Below are 24,214 nucleotides of genomic sequence, written 5' to 3' on the forward strand. Positions count from 1 at the left end.
CGGCCGACGAGGCTTGGGGGGAGCCAGGAGCGCCTCCCTCTGTCCTACAAAGGCAGCTCTGGGTGTGTGGGAGCGACCAGGAGCAGGCTCTGTGATATTTGTGTTGTGGGAAGGGTTTGCTGCTGGAGAAACGGTGCCCACCCGCCGAGCAAAAATCCAGGCTAGGGGGGTGCAACCTCCCCAGGCAGGTGCCTCCCAGAACGACAAAGATCTTCTTGTCCAACACCCCTGCTGAGCAAGATCACCTAGAGCACATTGTGCAGGATGGTTTTCAGTATCTGTATCGTGGGTGTAAGTATGTTCAAAGAGGTGGCTCAGCTGTGAGAGGAGCTCACCAGGCAGAACTCAGGTTCAGGAACCTGAGCAGGAGATTCACAAATGGTGTTAAATCCTGACACAGTCAGAGCAGCAGCCCTGTCCACTTGAAGATAATAATATTTTAAAAATCTTCCCATATATACAAAAACAGTGCTTTTTCAGTTGCTTATGCCACGTTGCAGCATCTTCCTCTCCTTCACAAGAATTAGTGGTACGTCAACCAGAGGAGAAAGATTAGACATCAAGGCATAGTTTTTTATTATTATTATTATTTGTTTGTTTTGGTTTTGCTCTGTCAGGTTATAATAAATTCATTAAGCATATTCAGCACAGAATTATGGCCAGGACACACACACACAGATGGAGCTTAATAATATATGCACAGGTGAACGTACTCAGTGATTTTGCATGATCACATTGGAAAACCATATAAAATTGTGTCAATGAGATAATCAGCTCTTTAAAAGAAAATGAGCAACGTTCGTAACTATATTCGGAGTCAATATATGCAATGTTGGGAAGAAAAGAGGCATGAAGGTTAAAAACAATTTTTCATCCATTATTAGATTTTCAGTTATCACTTCAGATGCATACATGTTATCTTAATTAAACAGTACAATTCAGGGTCAGCCCCTGCAAAACTCCAGGCATGCTAAACTAAAAATGATTTACATTTAGGGTAGTAAAAGTTGCCAAGATGAAAGAATAAAATAGTTCTCGAATGAAGTTTCTGGATTCCTATCTGTATGTATAAACCTAGTGAACAGGTCTCTGAGAAATTCAGTACATTCCCTCCTTCCCTGTTCCTTTTTTCTTTCCCACCCATACAAATCCAATGTCAGAACATTCTGATGTTCACATCCAGTTTGAAATTTTAACTTGTTCCAGCAACAAATGAGGTTTTCACCTGAATTTTCAAGCATTTTCTGAAAACTCTCCATTATGACAAATAGTAATTGCAGTCATACTGACTGCTCTTTGTTATAGGAACTACAAATTCTAGCAGCAAACCCTGCTCAAAAACCTTGCATAAAGCATTAATACTCTTTTCTTACTAGCCCAACTCTTTGTTCCATAATACAAGATAATGTACGTTCCTTACCATACTTTTTATGAAGAAAATTTCCCTACGGCTTCCTCATTTCTTTTTCCATGTAACAGATTTTTGTTATGATCTACTGAGGTGTTATGGCAGCTTTTCAGCTTGTAATTTATACACTAAAATTTATCTCGTGTCATTGCATTTTGATGATAGAAGGAGAGGAGGACAAAGAAAAATATGATCATGCAAGTACCAAGCAGCTGTTTTGTACCAGTGTGATACCCACTCATGTGAAAAGGGCAGCGTGGATTTCACTCTCACATATGGTGGGGCTCTTACACTCCTGTGCAATGAAAGATGCTCATGGATGCTGAAACACCATTGTTTAGTACCTGGACTGCAGGACACAGATCAGGGACTCTAAATTCTGCTGTTTCTGATAATCTGAAAGGCTCTGGCTGAACCATCCAGTCTCTGTGCCTGCACTTCTCCTGTTACTGTTTTTGTCCAGTTTGCCTGTTGACAATCCTGTAGAAGGAACACCCCCCAAAAAATGTGTATACCATGTAACAGTGGTGAAAACATCGCAGCAGGAGTAAGTCTGTCTTGGGGTACATGGGCTAAGGTCACAGTAAGAATGGTGTCTAATTAGCCACAGCCTATCTGTGTCCCTGAAAATACCCTAAAAGTCACGCATTATCTTGTATCCTGTCTAAATATGGCCTGTAGATGATGGGAAAAAAAAAAAAAAAAAAAAAAAAAAGCCTCAACTGAGAAAAGCAAGTTAATGCTGCAGGTGACTTTTGGCTAAAACGCTGCGGTTATGAGGACATGGGAGACAGTTTAATTTACAATGGAAATGACTGAAGAGAATATCAGCAGATTCATCTGTCACATCTATCAGAACACCAGCTGTATGCATTGCCCAAGGCTATGATGGCATTACTGGTTTGATTTGTTGTTGTTGATTGCTAGCTTCACGTTAATTCATTCTACTGTACTAGAATGTTTCAGGGGCTCATCTGTTATTATTAATATTAATAATCCAAAGCACTTTCATCCAAAGAACTCAAGGCACTTTACAAACATTAATTAAGCTTCACAACACCCCCAGGGGTAAGTAAACTTTTGAGATCTCTTGAAAAGGTCAGAGAGGGCTTGGTTTAAAGCAGCAGCCTTGGTTAAATTCAATGGACTAAGTAACAGGAGACGTGAGTTCAAGTGCCACTTTTATCACAGATATTCTCCTCGGAGAAGCAACTCCGTATCTCTGTGCCTCAGTCTTCCGACTGAAAAGGGTGGATTAAGGGAAAGCTTTAGCTTACAGAACCTGTTGGGAGGACAAGCTGACAAATTATTAGGAGAAGCCGCAGATACTAAAAACACTAGGCTCGCAAGCGGAAAGATTGATAGGTGTCTTCAAAGTGATATCTGGTGCTTCTCTTTTAAACCAAGGGCTTGAAGTGCTCCATAAATTCCATAGGAGCCTACAGTACCCTCAGGTACGAAAGAATAGGATCCAAAGGCCAGGAAAATGGAAGCCTTTAAAACCTCGAGCAAGGATTGTTGCTGAGATGCTCCCAGCATGACTGCGGCTTCCTTCCCTGGGGAATGGCCATTTGGTGGCCAAGCCCTGCCCAGACACCTGGCTCCTAGCAGAAGAGTAGATGAAAACAAAGCCTTCAGAGCAAGAGAAAAACAAAACAAAACGACTGTGAGACCCTCACTGCTCCAACAGAGATTCTCAGAGAGATCACCGCGATGGACTCAACCAGAAGAAATGCTACCAGCTATGCTACATCACCAAATGGACAGACTCTCCCCCTCTTTAAAATCCGTGACACTATGCCAAATGAGAAAGTCCTTATCTCTTCCAGAACTAAAATACAAAGCCCATCTTTTCCACTTGCTCTGTGAGCAATAATTCTCCTAAATGCAACTGCCTTCTCTTCATTTAGCTTTGCCTTCTTGGATTTCTTTTTATCGCTTGTCTAAAGCAAACAACCTGTCCATTCTCATCATCAGTATTTCAGGGAAAGAGATTTTACTTTTGATGGGAAGAGCTCAGATCCTAGGGCGATGGGCAGTGAGATAAAAACTGAGGTAAGTGCATGCTAAGTGCCACAGAACCCATTAGGGGAGGAAACACTGAATGACTACAAATAACTTTTTAGTATTTCCTTATTCCAGGAAAAATCTCTGATGTCTAGAATGTGAGAGATCACATGGGCCAGATAATTAAAAGAGAGATCTGGGAAAGTTACAGCAGCAGAATGTACATTTCTGAAACCAACATTACACCCTCAACCCCACCTCCAAAAACAAACAAATACCTACAACTAAATGAAACTATTTTCCAGGGATCCAACAGGAAACCCTGCCTTGTGAAACATGGCTTCACTGACTTCAGTGAAATTCCTATTTATTTGAGAATCCTCTTTCTGCCCCACTGTCATTTTTTAGAATTCATAGGAATGTTTTCTGCAGAGCACAAAGGCTGGGCACTTGCTGCTCTACTGGTAGGGACTCTCAAAGAATTTTATGAGCTTGCAAAATATTTTTCCTAACATTCAAGAAGAAAAAAATATATATAACACTCATATGAAGAACATAACCCCACTTACTATTCTTACAGAGATGAGTCAACCAGGCTGTACAGTTCCTGAACCTAGAGCGTTGTGTCAGTGCCCAAGATGGTAAGCTAATGCTTCTCGTATTGTCACAATTATGTTGTTGCAATTTATTAGTCTTTTGAAAATAACGTTTCTTTAAATATATTGCAAAATTGGTCCCGCAGAAGTGGTTAGTTGCTCTTGAGATAGTGACCTGTTTTATGTTTTTAACCCCAGTACTTATCTTTTATACGAGCACAGCAACACTCCAGCCATTCATTATAAAAATTAAAAAGCAAACCAAAACATGCCACAGAATTAACATGCAAGCTCTCCGCCACGGTGTGAGACTCTTCTTGGAAGCTCTGTGGCAGCAGAATGCTCGCTGAAACCAGTAGCAGCCCCATAAATCAAAGGCTCTTACAGGATCAAACCTTGATAGTACAATTCAAGGAGACTATTTCAACTGATTTCAAATGGGAGACCAGGGTTCAGGCCTTAAACAACTAATTAGCAGGGAGACAGGTAGACACTGCAAAGACAAAAGCGTCACAGTAGAAGTGCACAGATTAGCCAACTGCTTAATAACTGTAATTACCTTCTTCCCAAGAGTTTCTTTTTATTTTCACTGCACAACTCCCCTGCCCCTAGATCCAAGATAAACTTCAAGATAATGAAGACGTCCCCCAAAAAACACTCCCCACACTTAATACTTCCATTCAGATGGCAACCTTTGGGTCTTTTTTCCACCCAAAATACTAAATGATTTATTAAGGCAATAGCTGATGCTCTCTAGTGCCATTGGTGCCATTGTTCTGAGATTTTTTCAATGTTATGTCAATTAAAACAAACCAAAAAAAAAAAATCACCTTCCAAAACAGTCAGGCTCTGAGACAGCAATTTACAGAACAATGCAATACTTCATGAGGTGCATAAATAAAATCCTCTACAAAGACTAAATGTCCCCACGTTCCTATAACCTATTAATAACATCAGTTAAACAGACCCAGCCAATCATTAGCTACAGACCTGTGCAGAACACAACCTGGTGATTCCTTCTCACTAAGCAAAATGCTTTGTCAGCTCTGTGAAATCCGAGGCAAGAAACATCTGCAGATCGCATTAGGATTCCTCCTCCCTGGGCTCGTGGACCACTGGTTGTGTTCTCAGCTCTGGGCCTAGATTTGTGCGCTGCTGCTTGTCACTTCTGTGGTAAGGGGACAACAAGGAAAGCAAGCTGTTCTTATACTTTGAAGAATGCTGTGTAGCAAGAGGCTCCAAAAGGGATAAAGGCTTTCTGAATATACATGACCTACACTCTGATCCATGTGCAATAGGTTCTCTCTTAGTTTTAGTTAGTTTTAAGCATGGAAATGAAAGAAATCCAAGCATTTTTTTTATTATTATTACTTTTTTTTTTTGCTTCCCCCCCAAATGATTATTTGTTATGTGTCAGAATGATGTCCTTCCATCCTTCCTCCCACTCACTGGGAGCTCAGAGTGAATTGTCGCTGCCAACTAGTGACAAAGATTAATACTACACGGGGAAGTATTCTGACAGATTTTGTCAGTTCCTTGTGAGCAAGATGAAGGGATGAAAGCCCAGCCAACAGAAATACAAAACGTAATGAAATCTAGCTAGATTGCAACTATTCTACGGATAATTGAAAATTATTACACAGCCTTCAATTTCTCAAGGTAAAACCAATCTGAGATTAACATAAAGAAAAAAAAATAGCATTTAGCAAACGTTTGGGATGGGAGATACAAGGTTATACTGTTACCAGAGGGAGCAACCTTTGCCATGACCACTGCCTAATTTGCCAGGACTCATCCATAACACAGGGTGCCGCCCCTGGGTGGGGACTGATGAGAAAACATCTTTGATAGACCTGACTTCTTAATTGTGTATCCACCAACAAAACTTACTCCTAACTAACTCAGAGCCAGACGGCTACAAAGTGGATGGGTGCCCAGTCTCTACATACTTGGAAATGTAGCAACCTGGAAGCAATTGTCAAAAACATCCAAGAGGTTTAGGAACAGGATGAGGATGTGATCTGGCAAACAAGAAAAAATAAAAATAAAAAAAAAAAAAAAACTGGGTGAAAACGACAGGTTCACTGAGTCCCTAACCATTCCCGTAGCACAGGCTCAATTTTGAAGAGCTAAAAATGTTTTGAGCTCACCCCGCTAGTTGTTCTTCCCTCCCCTTTTAGCTCAGCTGTCCATTTTTCTAGTTGTTACGCTTGGAGGAGTGAGATAGGGCAGGGTTCTCATCAGTGTTTCTAGGACTGATGTGTGTATTTCTCACTATAAAAGACAGTCTGGGAAATGAAGAAAAAATTTAAGTCATTTTCCTAACCTTGTGGCTCCCAGAAGGCACGAATAAAAGTCCATATTTTTTTGTCATCAAGATGATAGCAGCAATCTTCGCACCTGTATGAGTCCACAAACATTTACCTGGCAGAATCCCTATAACTCACAATAAAAAGATAAGCCCAGAGCAAATTCCATTTTGGTGGTAGTGTTTCTGTTCTGAGCTATTTCTGAGAGAACATGAATGGGTGTTGACTATTTAAACCCTTCTCATTAAGTGGCAAATTCTGACCCTTTGTTGTGTTCCTCTTCGAAACAGTGGCAGAGGGGTAAGTACACCATGGTTATAGGAGCTTTCCTTAGCTGACATCTCTGATGGCTAAATTTCTTCTCCCAGGATACAAGATGAACTTTGGGTCTTCAGCAAGAACATACAAGTTTGAGATAATGGAACAGGTCTTTTAGGTGGCCATTCATGCTGTTGTGCTACAAGTCAAGCAAACATTTAACCTTAGTGTTGCACAAACATCATTATTTGACAGCTCAGGATGCTACACCTCTGCCATCCACTTCCAATGCATTTCCAGGCAAGACACATCATTACTTTGTGCCTCAGTTTTACATCTCTGCAAAGTAGGAAAGTACACAATTTTCCCTAAGTGGCTTGCCGAAAACAAAGCCCATAAGGAGGCATCATTTCCAGTGCCTAAAGGGTGAAGGACTCTTTATCAGAGTGGGTAGTGATAGGACAAAGGGAAATGGCTTTAAACTAAAAGAGGGTATATTTATATTAGAAATAACATATAATATTGTAATTTCTTTATATAAGAAATTAGAACATATCTATGATTCTATTATCATTTACTGTCAGTGATGTAGTCTAGATAGCCCCGCGAAAAACAGCTGCTTAAAATCTTTGCTTTTCTCTTCTCACCTAAAGTGTATTGCATGGACAGGATACATCAGCTTAATATATTTCAAGGATGCACAACCTGTGTATTTTAATTGTATTTCTCATCTATTCTGCATCCTGCCTCATCACTGTGAAAGGACAGCTCATTTTAAAAACCCTAATAAAAAGCTCTTTTCATTGCACAGAGATGTTTAGCAAACATATATAACAGTGAAACCCATGACAGACAGAGATCTTAATAAAGAGTTAATGGTGAAACAAAGCAAAAAGCATCAACCCAGCCTAAGACCTAAATATAAATGACAGAAACTATTGCCTCGTATGTCTAAAGCTGCTTTTGGTATATCTACATCTTGTAAAGCAATGTAATTCCATTTTCATTTCCATTTACTTCTCTCAATAGCTTTCCTATTTACCCCCTCCGAGCTCTGCATTATTTACTGATTGCAGAAAATACTGGTTGTTCCATTATTCCTTGCTCATGACTAAGAAGTAAAAAGTTTCTTAAGAAAGTGGGAAAGAAACAGAGGGAAAAAAAAATAAAAACAAACACAAACAAGCTCTAAGAGCTGACTGCCTGGATAAATTGTTTATTTTGAAAAGCCATTAATAGCCTGTAGATGGTGCCTATCTGCTGTATCAAAAGGTATTTCTATAAACACATAATGTTTAACTTTGGAGGAAGAATTTTTTGGGACAAGCAGTAACAAGACAGATGAGATAAAGTGAGCTGGGATGTAATGCTCCTCCTCTCTGTGTTTATTAAAGAATGGACAAGATACCCTTGGCAATCAACATACCAGTAACAAGCAATTTTCAAGAGCTCTTAAAATATGAAACTTGCAGCACACCAAGTTTTGAGACACCTGCATAATCAATAAACCATTTGGCACATTTCAGAAGGGACAGCTGATCCTCTGGGTACAGAAAGGAGCAATTAGAAACCAAAGGTCACCTCCCACCTCTGCTGTCTCTATGTCTCACCTTGCTACCCGTGCAAAACGAGGAGGGCCATTTCAAGATTTTCCTTTCTTTTCACATCCTTTCACTTTTTTGCAAGGAGAATTCGGAGAATGGGAACAATCTGAGGATAACTGATTTATGCAAAGACCCTCGCAGAGCCTGTGGCAGAAGGGACCTGTCTGCAGCACTGCCCCATTTCAACCTTCTCCCTTTCTCTGCACCATACACAAAGTTCTTCCATCACAATTAGGAGAGCCGAGGAGGAATTTCACATATCTAAATGAGGAAATTCAAGCAAAATCTTCCTTTTGTGTATGTGGAGCTACTCAGCTATTTGACAATCTTAGAACACCCTATTTTAGGGGATTTACCATCATAACATCCACAGCAACAATAACCTTTTGGAACTACGCAGTGTTACCATACTTTAAGAAGTAATATAACTTACAAAGAAAAAGCTGCTGCAATTGCAAATATAATAAATAGCTAAAGAAGCATTACCTGTAGCACTGTGTTTTATAGGAAGCATAATCATTAATCAGAACTTGTCAATACAGTACAAGATAATCACTTTTTAAAAGCCATCTCCACTCTTGTCCTCCTTCAGTTTCTCATCCGAGGAACTTTCAAATGCACTTAGGGTTGCCTGTGCTTCAGTCACAAGGCTCTTGATCCCCTTATAAACACAGAATGAGAATTTTACAAGCCAAAAGACAAAAAAGCCTTAAAGGCATTCTTATGGGACCTAAAAACCTAACTGCTTCCACAGAGGCTGGGCCATCCCACTGCATGGACCTTCATCCTTTCTCCTTGCTGAAGCACCATGGGCATCAAACCATGGACTGCTGCCTCCATTTTAACAGTAAGACCAGAAAGCAGATAGAAACGAAAGTGGAAAAAAAAAAAGTTAATACTGCCAGAGTCTCCAGAAACACTGCAGGTTTTGAAAAGTTTCCTTTCCTTTTTCTGTGCATGTACAGGGGAAAAAAATATCTTTCCTTGAAAAGAAATTTGCACAGATAAAATAAGACTTAGCAAAGACCCATAGTGAGATTGTGTGAAGACATAGCAATACAGCTTCTTCAACTGAATTTTTTTTATGCGTACTCAAGACAGGTCATGACATCCAACTTCTGCTTTAACCAAGTAAAAACGTAGCCTAAGACAGCAACGTGAAACCACAGAGACTAGCATGAGCTGACTCAAAACTGCCTTTTTTTGATGTTTGTTATGTACTGAAATCAGCACACAATTTATATGGGATTCTTCTTCAGGGAGTTAGAGGATGTAATAGTGTTGCCAGAAAGCTAATGCATTTCTAAGAACACAAACAATTGTGAAAGAGCAGAGATTTCACTGTTTACCTACTTTTAATCCAATTCCTGACATATCGATCAAGGACACAGTGCTTTAAGTGCTGCTGTCACCAAAGTTGGTCCTTTCTGGAAGAACGTTATCTAGCACCAAATATACACAACAGCGATATAAAAAACAGTGAACACTGTGACCAGGGAAAGACACAAAGGGAATAGTGTATGACATGTTTTATATGCATGACCCATGAACTCTTCACACATGTGATGTTTTCCTCTGTTGCAGTTCCAGGTTACTAAAACCAGTTAGAAGAAAAAAATAAATTGTAATAAAATAGTGTCATATACTCTGTTTGGATATAAAAATACTCATGGTTAAAACCAGCCAAGTTTAAGTTATATTCACATTTAGGCCTGCTCTGGGGATGAGGAAGCAAAAAGGACAAATCTGAAAGGAAGTGCAGCAGTTTTTTTTATCATTATTAATACTACTATTGCATGCTTTGAATTTTGTTATTTTCCTGACAAAGTCCTGATGCTATTATAGTACAGCCTGAAACAGGATTTATTCCTTGCGATAATCCTGAACTGTTTGGTGTTTTTTTTTTTTTTGCTCTTCTCTTCTTTGAAAGAAATATAAATGAGTTGGATGATCAATTTTGTAATTTGCAGTTGCCAAGCAGCTTTGAAGCAATTTAGTGATTTGTATACTTATTTCCTCTCCTTACTGATGGCAGGAGATGATATAAGGATATTGAGTCTTAATAATCTATTCATTCTCCTGATCAAACTGAAGGAACTAGAATCAGAAGCATCTTTTTGACACTAATTTTGTTTTTACAACAGCCTGTTTTCTGTTGGGCATTGTCTGAGCATTCGCTTAAGAAAGCACTGGGAAACAAAGACCCAATTTGAAAAAATACTCAGACACCCCTTTACATGCATCTTGCTCAGGAATTCTCTGGATGCTCAGGAAATTTTAGGTGAATTAATTGCAATAGTTAAGTTAATGACCATCAAAGAAATGCCAATGTGAACGCTGCCACTCAGAAGTGAAGTATCTTCTGTTCACTGCGGTTTAATACTTCAAGGATTAACTTCAACAATATGATTTAAATTCACTAAACACCTTATCAGATTCATATTTACCCAATTATTAAACATTTATCATAACACATCAAATTGTTTCGTAGAAGAGGTCTACACATCAGCTTCCTTGTGACAAGGAGCCAGGGAAGGGTTCTAGGAGCATGCTGTCAAAGTGACATGTTTATGCTCACCAAAGAAATGAGGAAGAGATAATTGGGACTACAGTCCACTCTTAGAGCCCACACCAGGTACCTATCTACTGGGGTACGGCAGCCTCGAGGGCTCCCGTACCATTATATACCTACAGAAAATTAGTTTTAAGAAGTTTAAGAATGTTTAAGACGTTGAAAGTCAAATTCCTTACTCATCATTAACCAAAAAATACCGTGTCCTTCCCCCTAAACCTTGAATCCAATTTCTTTTCAAGCAGCAGCTTATGCCTATTGTTTCCCCACTGGAGTTTGCTTGTATTGCCTTTTTGAAAGGCCAGATGTGTTTTCTTAAAGAAAAATATACAAACTTTGAGATTTAAAACAACATTATGGAGAAAAGCAGAGAGGACATGAATATAGAAATTGTTAAAATGTAAACACGCAGCCAATGTCCTTTACCCTACTGCGAGGAGGGTAAGGAGCTGGTGTTGGCACAGCTGGTGTAAAACCAGAGTGCTCCCAGCCCTCCTTCCTCTGGCCCCTTCTATTAATGCTTAGTCCAAACTCCTCTGCAATGAATGTAAATCTCTGTGCTGCATCTGCCAATTGCCACTGTTTGAAAGGGAAGCACTGTGCAATTGCAGAGCTCCCAACGCTGCGGCACCTCTGATCCCTAATTAGTTTCCAACCATTTCTGTAATTTAGGTTCTTGCACTTCAGGTTAAAGGAAGCACTCGCATTTCAGAGAGGAAGCAGTGAATGTGAAAACTATTTCTGAAACAAGAATCGACCTCTTCAGGAATTAAAAGTAGCCCAGTATTTATGCACAGGTAGCTTCTGTGAAGTCTTTGTAAAAGGGAATCCCAAGCTATAGGTGGCTCTTTTCTCCACGTACCCAAACACAGTCTTCTATTCACGCCAGTTCTGTGGCTATTTTCAGATGATATATCCTGGAAGACAAAGGTGATAAGCTTTATCTAGGTCACCCAATTCTATTTTTATTAGTAACACCATGTCCCCTCTTCATATCAAGCATATGATTTACACTCACAATAAATACTTGTTAACTTGTTACTTGGTGCTGTTTCTTGTCTTCCTGCTCCTCACTCCTCTTACTATATAAATAAAATACAAAGCAGTTCCTCTGCCAATGGTAGATTGTTCCCTGCAGTACTTTATACCGAACTTGTTCTGAGCAACATTTAAAGATTTTAAGAAAAAGGGCTCCCATCTCTCCCCTTGAGAGGCTGCTGCGCAGCTTAACACATCTTTAAAGCACTTTCATTTCTGATGCTGGTCTGAATTTTCAGCTAGAGAGTTTCTTCCCCCTTTTTAAAGCTAATTTATAAGTCCTAGAAAATGGGAAATTCTGAGGGAAGCATCAACAAGACATTAACCACAGAGACACAAACAGCTGGCTACAATATTGACAAATAAGGTAAAATCTGATATAATGAAGGATTTACTGAAGAACCCAGGTGCAGAGTGTGGAATGGCAAGCAAGAAAGGGCCCAGAGTAACCATTTGTATGGGAAAATAATCTATCTCAAAGGAAACAGGAACTCAGTAGAGATTATTACTATTTTAAACCATAATGTTGTTAATATTGATTCATTTCTGCAGAGATGAAAGAAAAATTCTGAAAGCCAGAGGTCTGTAATTCTGCAGTCACTGTCTACCGAGCAATAACAAGTTAGGTAACAGTCATGAGAAAAGAAAAAAAAAAAAGATGTAACTTTCCTCATTTATTTGTTCAAGTTGTTCTTAAAGGAAGGTATTTGCTGTAGGCTTTTTTGATTTTCTGTTATTATTAATTCTTTATTAATGGCATTAAGATAGAAGCGTAGAGAGGCCTTGGATATTAGTAAACTCAGAACTTGGTTCTTTCTGCTGCTAAACACTCTTCTTTCAGCCCAAAAAGACATCTCAAGAGAGATGAGCCTCCGTGACCTGTGACCAGTCATAGACTTACTAAGGAGAGCTGGACAGGGTTTGTGCTCTGAGGGTTACAGATCTGAACGGGCTTTAGATAAGACTTTGAATAACTACCACTGCACCCCTCAAAAAAATCGATTTTTTGAAACTTCCTCTTTCTACCCAAGGATTTGCAGGTGTCTTTTAACACTGGCACGTGCAACCTGTAGTGCACCCTCTGTAGTTACATTTCCATGTTCCATTCTGCAGTAACATCGGGAGACGAGAATTACATCCAGAGCTGTGTAAGTACACGCTGTATCCTGGAGCAGAGCTCTCAGCAGCCAGATTTACAAAAAGCCTCAGCAGCCATCAGATGTTCTTGTTCTCAATCCCATCAACTTTTTGTCCGTTCCCAAAAGAGACACCGCGTTCTGCGAGGGAGCTTCTGGCCCCAGCACCAGTTCAGCATCCTTCTGTAATTCTGTAGGCCCACGCTTGGTCTCCTATGGGCTGACCCAAAGCTCACGGAAGGATAGGGATCGATTACATTGCTTTTACAAAACTAGAGTCAGGCTTCTGCTAGGGGTATAACAGAGGCAATACACTGACAGAGTTACTTACGCTATGCCAGCAAGCATGAGGAACATCAAACGCAACAATAATTTAATTGAATGAAGAACAACCTTCAAACAGAATCGCTGTGCACCATCGCTAGGCTCTCTTCTCAAGGTCTTCCCATCTGCTCTCACCATGTACAGCAAGCACACTCCAGCACACCACTGGCACCTGCCTCCCCCCAGCTTCCGAAAGCCCTTCTGTTGTTGAAAGCCACCAGAAGATGCGATGTTGACAGAACTAATGGCTGGCTGAACAGATGGCAGAGAAAAGTTAATTGATCTACTGGGGCAGAATGAGTTGGCCTTGTTGAGGAGAATATGCAAAGATCCGTAATGAACTTTCATTAGAGATGGAGAAAGTTCTGTCACACGTACAGATTCTATTATGTGCATTTCATGATGCATATCCAAATTCCAGCTTAATGACTTGTATCCACTTCAGAAAACTTATCTCCTTAAAATTACTATGGAAAGAAATATATTTTAAAGCTTTTCCTTTATTTTTTCCAAAGTATTTTTTGCTGCCAAGCTAACCTCCTCAGTAATCAAATCATAATTTTTGCATTGAAAAACAATTTTATTTCCCTCATGCCCCTCTCCCCCCTCCCTTTTTTCTTTAAGTCTATGTTAAAAAGAAAAGCACTTGTACATTTTCCTGCATCATACTTCTGAAGAAACCTAGAGTGATGCTCAAAAAAAAAAAAAAAAAAAAAAAAACAGAAAATGCAATATTGACAGCAACATCAGCATTACTCTGAAAAACATACTGCAAACACATCCTTGCTGAACCTTAGTATGAGAAAATTATACTATGCTATTAAATCCCTACAATATTTTTAGAGAAAAAAAAATCCAAATGTTTGGAATCTTTAAGGAAAAACATGGTCAGATATTTCCTGTAATACTCGACACTATTTATTGCATATGAAAAAAAACATCCAAGATCACAAGAATATTGTGGAAACTTGAAACAATAAGAAAAGAAACATGCCTATCTACTTAATATTTCTTTATTCTTCCAACCTTTGATTTATTAAGTCTACTGTTTTTCTTTTTCCATGTCACGTAGAGTTGTAGACCTGCTGAAAACAATCCAGAAGCTTTAAGAATCCCCCTGTACAAGAGCTTGACTCTGCAAGACTCCTGATGCCCTCCACCAGCCCTGGACCACTTGCCACAGGGTACTCAGTGCCCTCCTAGTCAAATTAGAACCAAATGCAGCCCTTGAGGAACGCAGGGAGGCAGCTCAAAAATTCCTTTTTGCAATTAAGGGAAGTTGAGGTAGGTCAGTTCCTTTTTTTGGCAAACAAGACATTGATTGCTATACTGCTGGACAGCAGAGTAGTTGTATTATCCAAGCTGCTAAAAATATCAGAAGGATATACTTGCAGGAGCATTGCACAATGCAGTCTATTGTAGCAAATATCACTATGAGCCCTAGCTCAAATACTTATATTTAAAAATATCACACATTAGGTATACATGTATTAAATGATAAACAACACTCTCTGATATCAGGAAATTTGAATTTGCCTCCAATAGTTAACACGCCTCTCTAAACCAAGGGACTACAAAAAAAAATAAAAAATAAAAAAGTGAAATAAAAGCTTTATCAGACTGACAGGAATTTTTGGCAAAGATCAAAATCTGCAAAGGTTTATATAAAATTCATTCTATAGAACTGAGTTTTTAAATAGCTACACGTGGATTAGTAGAACAAAAGCCTTTCCAATAGCACTGCATAGATAACAGAGAGACGAACACTGCCATTGGAAGGTTAGGAATTTCCACAGCAAGATTTATGAGAAAGCCCCGATGGCACATAAGCACCTGAGTTTCGGTTGTTGTTCTCTTTTGGATTATAGGAGCAGGTCTGCAGAAGGCTATCATTGATTGGAGAATGCAAACACTTCATTTTAACAGCTGCCAGCGTGCTCCCAACCCACCTATTCAAGCAATATGCTAAATGAGTGCAAGAGGCAAGAGAGGGCGAGACCCCTTCTTCTCTTCTCTCCCTGAACTCACGCTGTGCTGTAAGTAGCAGTTTTCAGAGAGACGGTTTCAGGCAACGAAATTAAGGAAAGGCAAAGCGAAGAGACCTCACAGGATTTATGAGGTGAAATTCATTCAGATAAAGATGATATAAATGAAGCAGAATATTCCTGTCTGCTCTGAACAGCTCCCATTGCTTTTCCACTCAACAGAAGGATGAATTATGGGGCACATACCCTAGTGTTGTTCTTTTTTTTCCCCATATGAGTATGCATAATATTACACTAAGTACTCCAGGAACAAAGAAGAGAGAAAAAAATAAATTAAAGAATCGTTGCAAGAATTAGATCCGTGTAACACATAATTAGAATCATCACTGGTAGAAAAGAAATACTGAACTGTGTCACACCGTATAAAATTTTGGCTTTCCGTTTCTTGGAACCAGACACTTAAGCGTTCAATTTTCCTATATAGGGAGACGACAGGGACTCTTCTTCCAAGCTGCTCATCACCCACAGCTTTTACAGATACCTCTTTGAGGAGTATTATTAATCCATATGCTGCTGCGCGCAGCTCAGGGCTGAGTAACTGCTCATTTCAGTGCTATTTAGCATGCCAGACTCAATACCTCACAAAAAAGAGCCATTATGAAGGATATTTGTGAATGCCAGCAGGGTGCATATAAAACCTCAGAAACAACCCAAGTACAGGAAATGTAAGGCAGGAAAGAAAAGAAGGGAAAAGAAAAGAGAGCAGCATTCCAGAGGCCTGGGCTTGTTTCTGGCTCTGGCATTTACCATGAGTGACCCTTATATGCAAGCCAGTTCATTTTATTATGTCCCCAAACATCTATAGCATGGGAACAATGACATCAATGCCTTCAATATCCACCTACAAAAAGTATGATAAGAGGTCTTTTGAGATTACTGGGGGAAGGCAGATCTGGGATGGTTCCCCTGTCATCACCATCAGCTCCACCAAGTTCTCATGATGGACTTACTTATGTTAGTGCTCTTGCACTTTTTAAGATCCGTAACAATCCAACAGTCTCTTCTGACCTCCTACATAATGCGACACAGTTTCGTCTAGTAAGTTCTGCAGTGAACTCAACCATTTATTTTTTAATAACACAATATATATTTTATCCAAACTGTCATTCAGGCCCTCAGAGCTGGGAAAACAAAGACGAGCATTACAGCAAAGTTTATGATTCCCTTACTCGAAGGATTTCCACTTCGCACTCATTGTTTTTGGCAGGCTTACTGTTGGGAGTTTTCTTCTTCTTTTTGGTTATAAATATTCCATGCAGACTTTTAATTAGAGCAGCATGTCTGTTGGCGGAGACAAAAGTAATTGGATACCCCCTTACCATTTGGGCTTCGTTCCTCCGGATGGACTTACACTAATATATACTCATCAAATCCCTACTTAACTAAAGCACAATGTATTTTATTGAATTTAAAGTTTAATTCCTCTTACCAAGTTTAATTGCTCTTACCAACAGCTGTAAATTATAGTTTGAAAGCAAAACAAATAAAACAAAACAAAAAAAAAAAATCCCTTTATTTAGCCACAGATGATATTAAAGTAAACCATGTGCTATTTTAGCAGGTGGGTTTAAACTGGTCTTGTAAAATGCTTCATTAAACATGGATTTGCTTATGATGTTGCTTGAAGTAGTTCCAGAAGGCACTGGGGCCTCAGTGAACCATACTTCAATGTAAGCCAGCAAAGCAAAAGGAATTCTGTAGGGAAAGACAAAGCAAAAAAATGACAGGTGGAAAGGAAAGAGAAGCAAACACACAAAATTGCAATAAAAAAAGAAAATCATATTAAAACAGAAGATGGTGTTTTTAGTGGCATCTAAAAGAAAACAAAATAAATCCATGCTCACACTTTTCAGATTCTTAAACTTATCAGGAAGAAGATCTCCCAAACGACATCATCTAATACATGACAGCTGACAACCAGCCACATGAAAACTTAAACAGATTATTTTCACGACCTATGAAGGAAACCTGTCCACGTATTTTCACTTCAACAAAACTCAAGCATTAAAATTCCCACTTTTAACATGACAAAAATAATTGCAAGAAATAAGCAAGTATTATGGTCAATTTTTTCCTTTGCTGGGGACTAGATGTTCCTAAATACTTTGCACTCAGCAGCTACTACTGGGATACATGGCCAGGACCTTAAAGAGCACAGCACTCAAAGTGGCCAAGAAAACCAGCACTTTGGAAGGTACTGATGATTATTTCAGGGTGGAATTGTACAAAAAGTTCTCTCAGAGAGTAAGAGACAGAGCTCTAATTTCTGCTTCTGATTAAGTTTTAGATCTTCAGAAAACACTAATGTGTGCTTTCACAGGATAAATGATTTTTTTGCTTGTGGATATGTTTGAGGATTTATTTTTTAAGCAAGCTGTCTCATTTTTCTTAGGACTCTCCCAAAACATGGTTTGATTTTCAGTTGTCATCTATTTTTGCTTTCCACTGACCAAACTGATGTTTCAGGATTTGCTATTGGTTCCTATATACTAACAAATGTATGGCTCCATCTAGAAGAAAAAATAAAGAAATCAAGAAAAAAAATCCACCAACAACTTAGTCTTGTTGCCAGGTCAGCTTTTTATCTTTTGATTTAGTTAATTCGTTTACAAATTACGGCAATCAAAAGAATGCATTGATTCTATCCAGCCATTTTAACACCCTGCCCTGCTCAGAAGACTTCAGGTGTTGGATTACGTCCAGTCAGGAGAATGACAACAATAAATCATGCTAAATCTCACATCTAAAATAAGCTGAAAATAAAAAATGATGAGATTAAGAATTTCCACAGTGCATGAACGTGGGATGCCTTGGCTGTGACTGTGTTGAATTTCAGAACTGGGCACAGCCCCAGGGGGTCACAAATGGACACCCCAACAGGCTGCAGGCAAATACTCGTGGTTTTGATCCACTGCTCAGGGCTTGCCCTTCCTCACTCCTTCCCTCCTATAGTTCTTACAATCTTACTTTTCACGCTAATCTACAACCTCTGTGCTGCGCTAACAACCTTAACCCTGTTCTCATGTGCCAAAATACACCTTGGGCTGTAGCCACGTAAATACACACGCCACCTGATTGCTGGAGCCTTCTCTCTTGCAGACTCTTGCCACTCAACCATAGTCCTACCTCGTTTGTAGTAGTTAGCCAACAAAACTATTATTCTGCTTATGTTCCTTAAATTTCTCCCAGTGCCTACTGCAGTATTGTAATGGATTATTATGTATTATGCATCTCTCTGACATTTAAAGACCTGATTTATTTAAAGATTTACAGCACAGCACAACCCTGTATTACAGCCACACTGCCAGAGGTCCTGCAATCTCTGCACCACGAGCCAGATGTGCTACGTGCCGGGTCCCTTGGCCACAGCAGCCCTTTTTCTGTTGCCCAGATCCAGGATGAGACTGGAGAGAAATTCAGACCCTTTCATGCTCAGAGACTCGAATGTTCCCCCCACAGAGAGGGAAAATGGGCACTGGGGTTGGCACGCAGCTGTGCCAACATGGGACAGTGGTGGAGACACGACAATGCAGGACACCAGGACTGGACACACAAGGACTTGCAGTGGAGAAGGACATGGGCATATTTCCTGGTAGGCTGAAGATCTATTTTTTATTTTTATTTTTTATTTTTTTATTCTAGGCTTTCTGTTTAGTGGTTGGGAGGTTTTTTTGATTTTTAGATCTCTCAAGTTCCCATGTTTTATGTAACTATTTCCTGTCATTACAAAGAAATAGTTTTGCTGTTATTTTTTCTTCTTTCTTTCATCAAAGATTTTTATGCCCTGAAGAAACAACAATAAGAGGAATTCAGAAAAGACAAATTTGAAAGACATTCTTTCTATAACACAGACAATTACGATATACAAATTTATCACTCAGCCCTCTTTATTCTGCACAATGACTCCAATTCACGAGACGTGCTCAGTTTTAAGTGCAATGATCTTCTAGCAGTTTAGACCCCAACTGTTTCCATTATGACAGGCAAGCTATAAAACGTTGCTGATGCTCAAATGGATAGTTCCAAAGGGCAGGGGCTTGCTGGATGCTTGAATTTGCACCAAGTCTGAATGCGAATAAAAATTTCCATAGGCCACCACCTGAGCCATATTCAAATAAGTTACCTGGCCCACGGACATCCGAAAGCATTCCTTGGTGTTTCATTTATTGTCCTGTGCATTTGTCCAGGATGCACGAATGTGATTTGGAGCTGGTATTTCATATGCAAATGCACGGTGACTTTCTGCATCACTGACAGAATGAAGGAGCAGAAAGCAGCTGTTGAGGAGACAGCATGTCATATTATTTATTCATGAGCAACTGGATGGAAAACTTGATGGGCCTATAAGCAGTGAGATAAATACAAGAGTAAGGGATTATACACTGTATTCAAAAAACTTAGCTTAACATTAATATATTGGGTCCTCTAAGTCAATCTTGTAAAAGCCACCTAGGAACCTGAACTTGAAATTGTGCTAGCAAATATTTACAGACAAAATTGGCTTTCAAGGAAAAACTGAGTCATCGATAAAATGCCACCAATAATTCCTCTTTCCATGAGGATAAATTACTGCATCCATGACAAAAAATATAGGCAGCACTACTCTCACAAAACAAAACACAAAGTCACTGGCCAAAATCATCTATGCAGCCTGGTAAATCAAATGCTTTGCTTGACCCAAATGAAGTCTGACTATTACAGCAGTCACTTCAGCATGCCCCACATTCCTAAAATCCTGGACATTATTTCTGGAGCAGCAATCTGGAATGTGAAAATTTTGCGTTTCCTGATGCGCAAAGATGACTTGACTGGAGTAGGTCGCCTCAAGTAAATAAGGACTAAAACAGACCAAGACATTTATTGATCAAGGTGAGTCATCTAAAATGAATATCTTCTGATCCATGATTATTTAGTAAATATGGGAAAATTTGCAGGTGAAAATTTTAAAAGGGATAAATGGGCAAGATTATAATTTCTGCCAATGCTTCTATATAACACTCCAGCAATGCAAAAAAGACTTAAGGCATGCAAAAATGCTTTAAAAAAATCCCATGAAAATCTCAAGAGTGTGTACAGAAATTGCCACAAATACCAAATTACAGCCCTAATGTGCATAATACTGCACTTGATTTACAAGAGTCGCATATCTGAATTCACACTGTATTTTCATTTCTTTCATGAACAAGTTCAGTTCCCATGAAAGGTACTCAGTTGATGAACTTTAAAGCTAATTTAACTCCAGTTTAGTTAACTGAAACAGAAGAGACACCTGAGACTGAAATGCTGTATATTTTCTTTAAAAAGAAAGGGATTGGATCTGGCTGAACCAATACTCTCTTTTCTCACAGGATACTGAAAGAGCCATTCAGTTGCAGCCAGTTTTGATCATTACCACTGTGAGCCAAATTTGATCTTGTGACCTACAGGTAGAAACTCCCAATTCCATTATCTGGTCCCTTCAGTGCTGAGTATGAATTGAGACCACGTAACATAAAGGATTATATCTATTTCACTTCTGCAGCAGGGAAAAGAGGTTAGGGAAAACAGAAGCAATAACACCAGCTGGCCATCAACCTTTCTTCCCTTGCACCAGAGCAAAATTGCTCCATTCCTGGAAAGACACAGGGGCAGCAGTGAGAAAGAGGACACCAGAAGCTGACCCTGGGTCAGCAGCACAGGAAAACAAGAACTGAAGTCAATGCCATGTTCTGAAAAGACCACAAAGTGATAGTGATCAATCAGGGGAAAGCCTTGCCATCTACTCACTCCCCTCCCATAAGCAAAAACAACCTAAAAAATTAACAGATTTATTTTCTCATCAGAAACAGAATGAGGACCTGAACTAATGTTTGTTGCTTTCATTATTGCGTTGCTTACAGAGCACAGCCAGGATAGGGCTAAGCCCTCGGCCAACAAAACAACAAAATACTTTCCACTCTTGTGGAAAGTATTTTATAGTCTGCAGAGAAACACAAACGAGTATAAAAAATAAGAATACCGAGAAATAAATGCCTTTGAATGAAGATCACACTCCATTATGAGTACGTATCAGCCTGTCCTTCAGCCTGGCACTCTAACCACTGGATGCACACACTCTTAGGTCTGAATCTGGACTCATCCTTCAAATTTTGCGTTTGTTCAGCAAACCCAGGCTTGCAGGCTAGTCTCATCTTCAGATTAATTCTTATCACAGACCTAGAATGCATTTCACAGAAGAAAATGCACATTCCTGCCCTTGTTCTCATCATTTTTCTGTGTTCCACCCCAGGCAAAGAAAATCATTAGGCTTTACAACAAATTCTGCTAGAAGTCAAGTGTCACTAAGGGCTTCTTCATCTTGTTTACCACAGGAACCTACCTTGATGTCCTCCTGAGCATTCCCATGAATGTTTGTTTATTAAAAGGTACAAGTGTTACTACAGCCCTATAAGCATCAGAGTGATGAGCTCTCCTTTAACAGTTGTGGAATAAATAAAACAAAAGACCAGAAGAGAACAATAGACGTTATCTTGTTTGATAGGAGACTGGAGCATTCATACCATACAATTAAGGATACAGTCCTAATGTCATACAGCAAAATAAAGTTAAAACCATAGTGCCCATGGGGCTAAAGAGCAGAGGGTTATTTAAAAGTACCGTTGGTAGGTGCTATTCTCCAGTGCCTTGCCCTCATTGCAGTCATTCTCACTGTGCAAAGTCAGGGTACACTTGCAGGCTATGAAGCACTGCTTTGCAACTGGCACTTGGTAGGGCTTTTTGTATACAAAGGGTAAAACAGAGAATGGATGCAGAACCTTTGGGTTGCTTTTGGTCATTTTGAAGTCCAATATTTGCCAGCACTGAGCTCTTTTTGTACTGCAGCACAGAAGCGCTCAGGGACCAAAGCAAGCGCTCCTTTGAACATCAGTGGCAGCGATGGGGCTGTGCTATTCTGGGAGCTTGTGGACCTGAAATGGGGCCTGATCCCGAAGGAGGAAAGCAAGACAAAAACCTTCCTGCAAACAGCAGTCCCACATAGGGGAAGAAGTGCACACGCATGAATCTCTGAAGAACTTGGGAGCCTTGGCAGACCACAATAGCACCAGACCACTAGGTTTTGTATTGCTTTTTTAAACAGCTGACATCAAAGCACTTAAACTTAGATGAATATTATTATCCCCAGTTCATATCTAGTGATGCATAAAGCAACAAAGTAAAGGATGAAGGCTATTCTGAAAGCAACAGCAAACACAGGAGCCCTAAATTTCAGTCTAGTGCTGCAGCCCAGAGCCTAGAAATAAAAGCATAGGTAGCCTCTGCAATAACAGAAACTTTAGGGCTTTTAAAGAATGAACATTCATTAACAACCATAACAGTATCTGCTCCTTCTGAATCCAATTATTAGGCTTCTGTTAACTCCTCCTACAAAAAATACATTCCCACTCAGGCTTTTACTGAAAGGCATAAAAGGCTGCAGAGCTAGCATGGGGCAGCGTCTATTACCTTGGCTCAAGGGATTCACTGTGTGATCCTTTCCGGATGAGCTTGTAATGTATTAAAGAAACAATTCCAACTCTCCATAAAAAAAAAAAAAAAGAGCAAGTTACTTATAAAGTAAGAGCACATTACTTTATGAGCAAAAAAAAAAAGAGATACATTTTAATCTCCAAAAATTAGCATAACTTTCCTATTATTTTAGAGACCGCTTGATTAAATTATCCTATATCACCTTAAAAAGAATGAGGTATGAATGCTAAAGAAAAAGAGCTTAAAACTGCATTTCACAGAATAAAAACCTGGGGGGGGGGGGGGGGACGACGACGACACATAAAAGCAGAATAACACAACATTGCCCGTAACAACAAGCATGGTGTGATCCCTTAATATAGGAGTCTATCTCGGGGAGCAAACCTTGTGCTCTGACCTGCTGAGAGCTCATTCAGCTGGTGTTGCCAGGGGGTCTTCTTTCTTAACAGAGGTCCCGGTGGCCTGACCATGTGCAGATTGACTAGAATATGCCAGCTTGTTTCCTCCCCAGGGCTTCCTTGTTACTTGCAGCAGCTGATGTAGATCAGTCACTCAAGTCCTTTGCTAAATGGGCAGGTGAAAGGCAGGGAGGCTTGCTTGGCTTTTCACATGGCAATACACAGAATAGTAGGGCAAACATCCTTCCAACAAGGCCTTTCTTTTGCTAACGCTTGAAAAATATTTGATAGGGGCTGCAGGACAATAAAAGTAGAGCCTACGATTGGTCAAGTAAGAGTTTTTGTTAGTATTTTTGTAGAAGAGGTGCTTGTATTTTGACTACCGTATTGCTAAGATTTCCTTACATGGGTTAAATATGAGCAGTCAGAATAATAATCCGACTATTTTATGGCAACAAATATGAGTCTGTAAGTATACACATTGAAGCCTGATTGTGCATAAAATATTAACAGAAGATTTGTATACTTAGGATAGCATTGGAAACCATAAGTGAGTGCAGTTTACATTGTGAAGAGAGAATATCTTTCTGACCAGAAGCCATAAAGCACCCCATGGTTTTGCCAAGGTAATAATTCCCTTTGAAATGAAGAACCCAGTAGCTCAAACTTGGCTCTGTCTCTAAGCGTCCACTGTATGTTGCAAATACAACTGGAGAATAACTCACCTTGAGGGGCAACAGGACAGAAAGAGCAACGTTTTATTTCCTTTAAACTATATTAACATTTTCTGGGCCTTCCAATAATCCTGATTGCCTTTCTCACCCCTAGCAAAGTTCACAACCCACTGATCGAAACACTGATCCCTGTAATCTCTAATGTTAGTTTTGGTAATGGAGAGAAAAGATTTCATTGAAACCATACTCCAATTAGGAGCTGTGGTTCTCTGAACATAAAAGATCCAGTAATTTTTGCTGATGCGATCATTATTACAGAGACTTAATTGGCCAGAACTG

At 39.6% G+C, this 24,214-nt stretch overlaps 1 long non-coding RNA gene across 2 annotated transcripts; it reads right to left on the bottom strand.

Moving 5' to 3' along the window:
• Positions 1-427: 427 nt before the first annotated feature.
• Positions 428-23,332, bottom strand: LOC137845361 (uncharacterized). 2 transcript variants are annotated; one of them, XR_011090183.1, is made up of 4 exons: positions 23,201-23,332; positions 19,421-19,574; positions 5,002-5,179; positions 428-4,504 (listed from the first exon to the last, which is right to left on the bottom strand). It is a non-coding gene; the product is annotated as an uncharacterized lncRNA (long non-coding RNA). The 2 variants fall into 2 exon arrangements; XR_011090184.1 differs by lacking the exon at positions 19,421-19,574 and having other exon boundaries at positions 23,201-23,321.
• Between the last annotated feature and the right edge of the window lie 882 nt (positions 23,333-24,214).

This window comes from Anas acuta, chromosome 27 (genome assembly GCF_963932015.1).
Source record: "Anas acuta chromosome 27, bAnaAcu1.1, whole genome shotgun sequence".
Taxonomy (NCBI): Eukaryota; Metazoa; Chordata; class Aves; order Anseriformes; family Anatidae; genus Anas; species Anas acuta.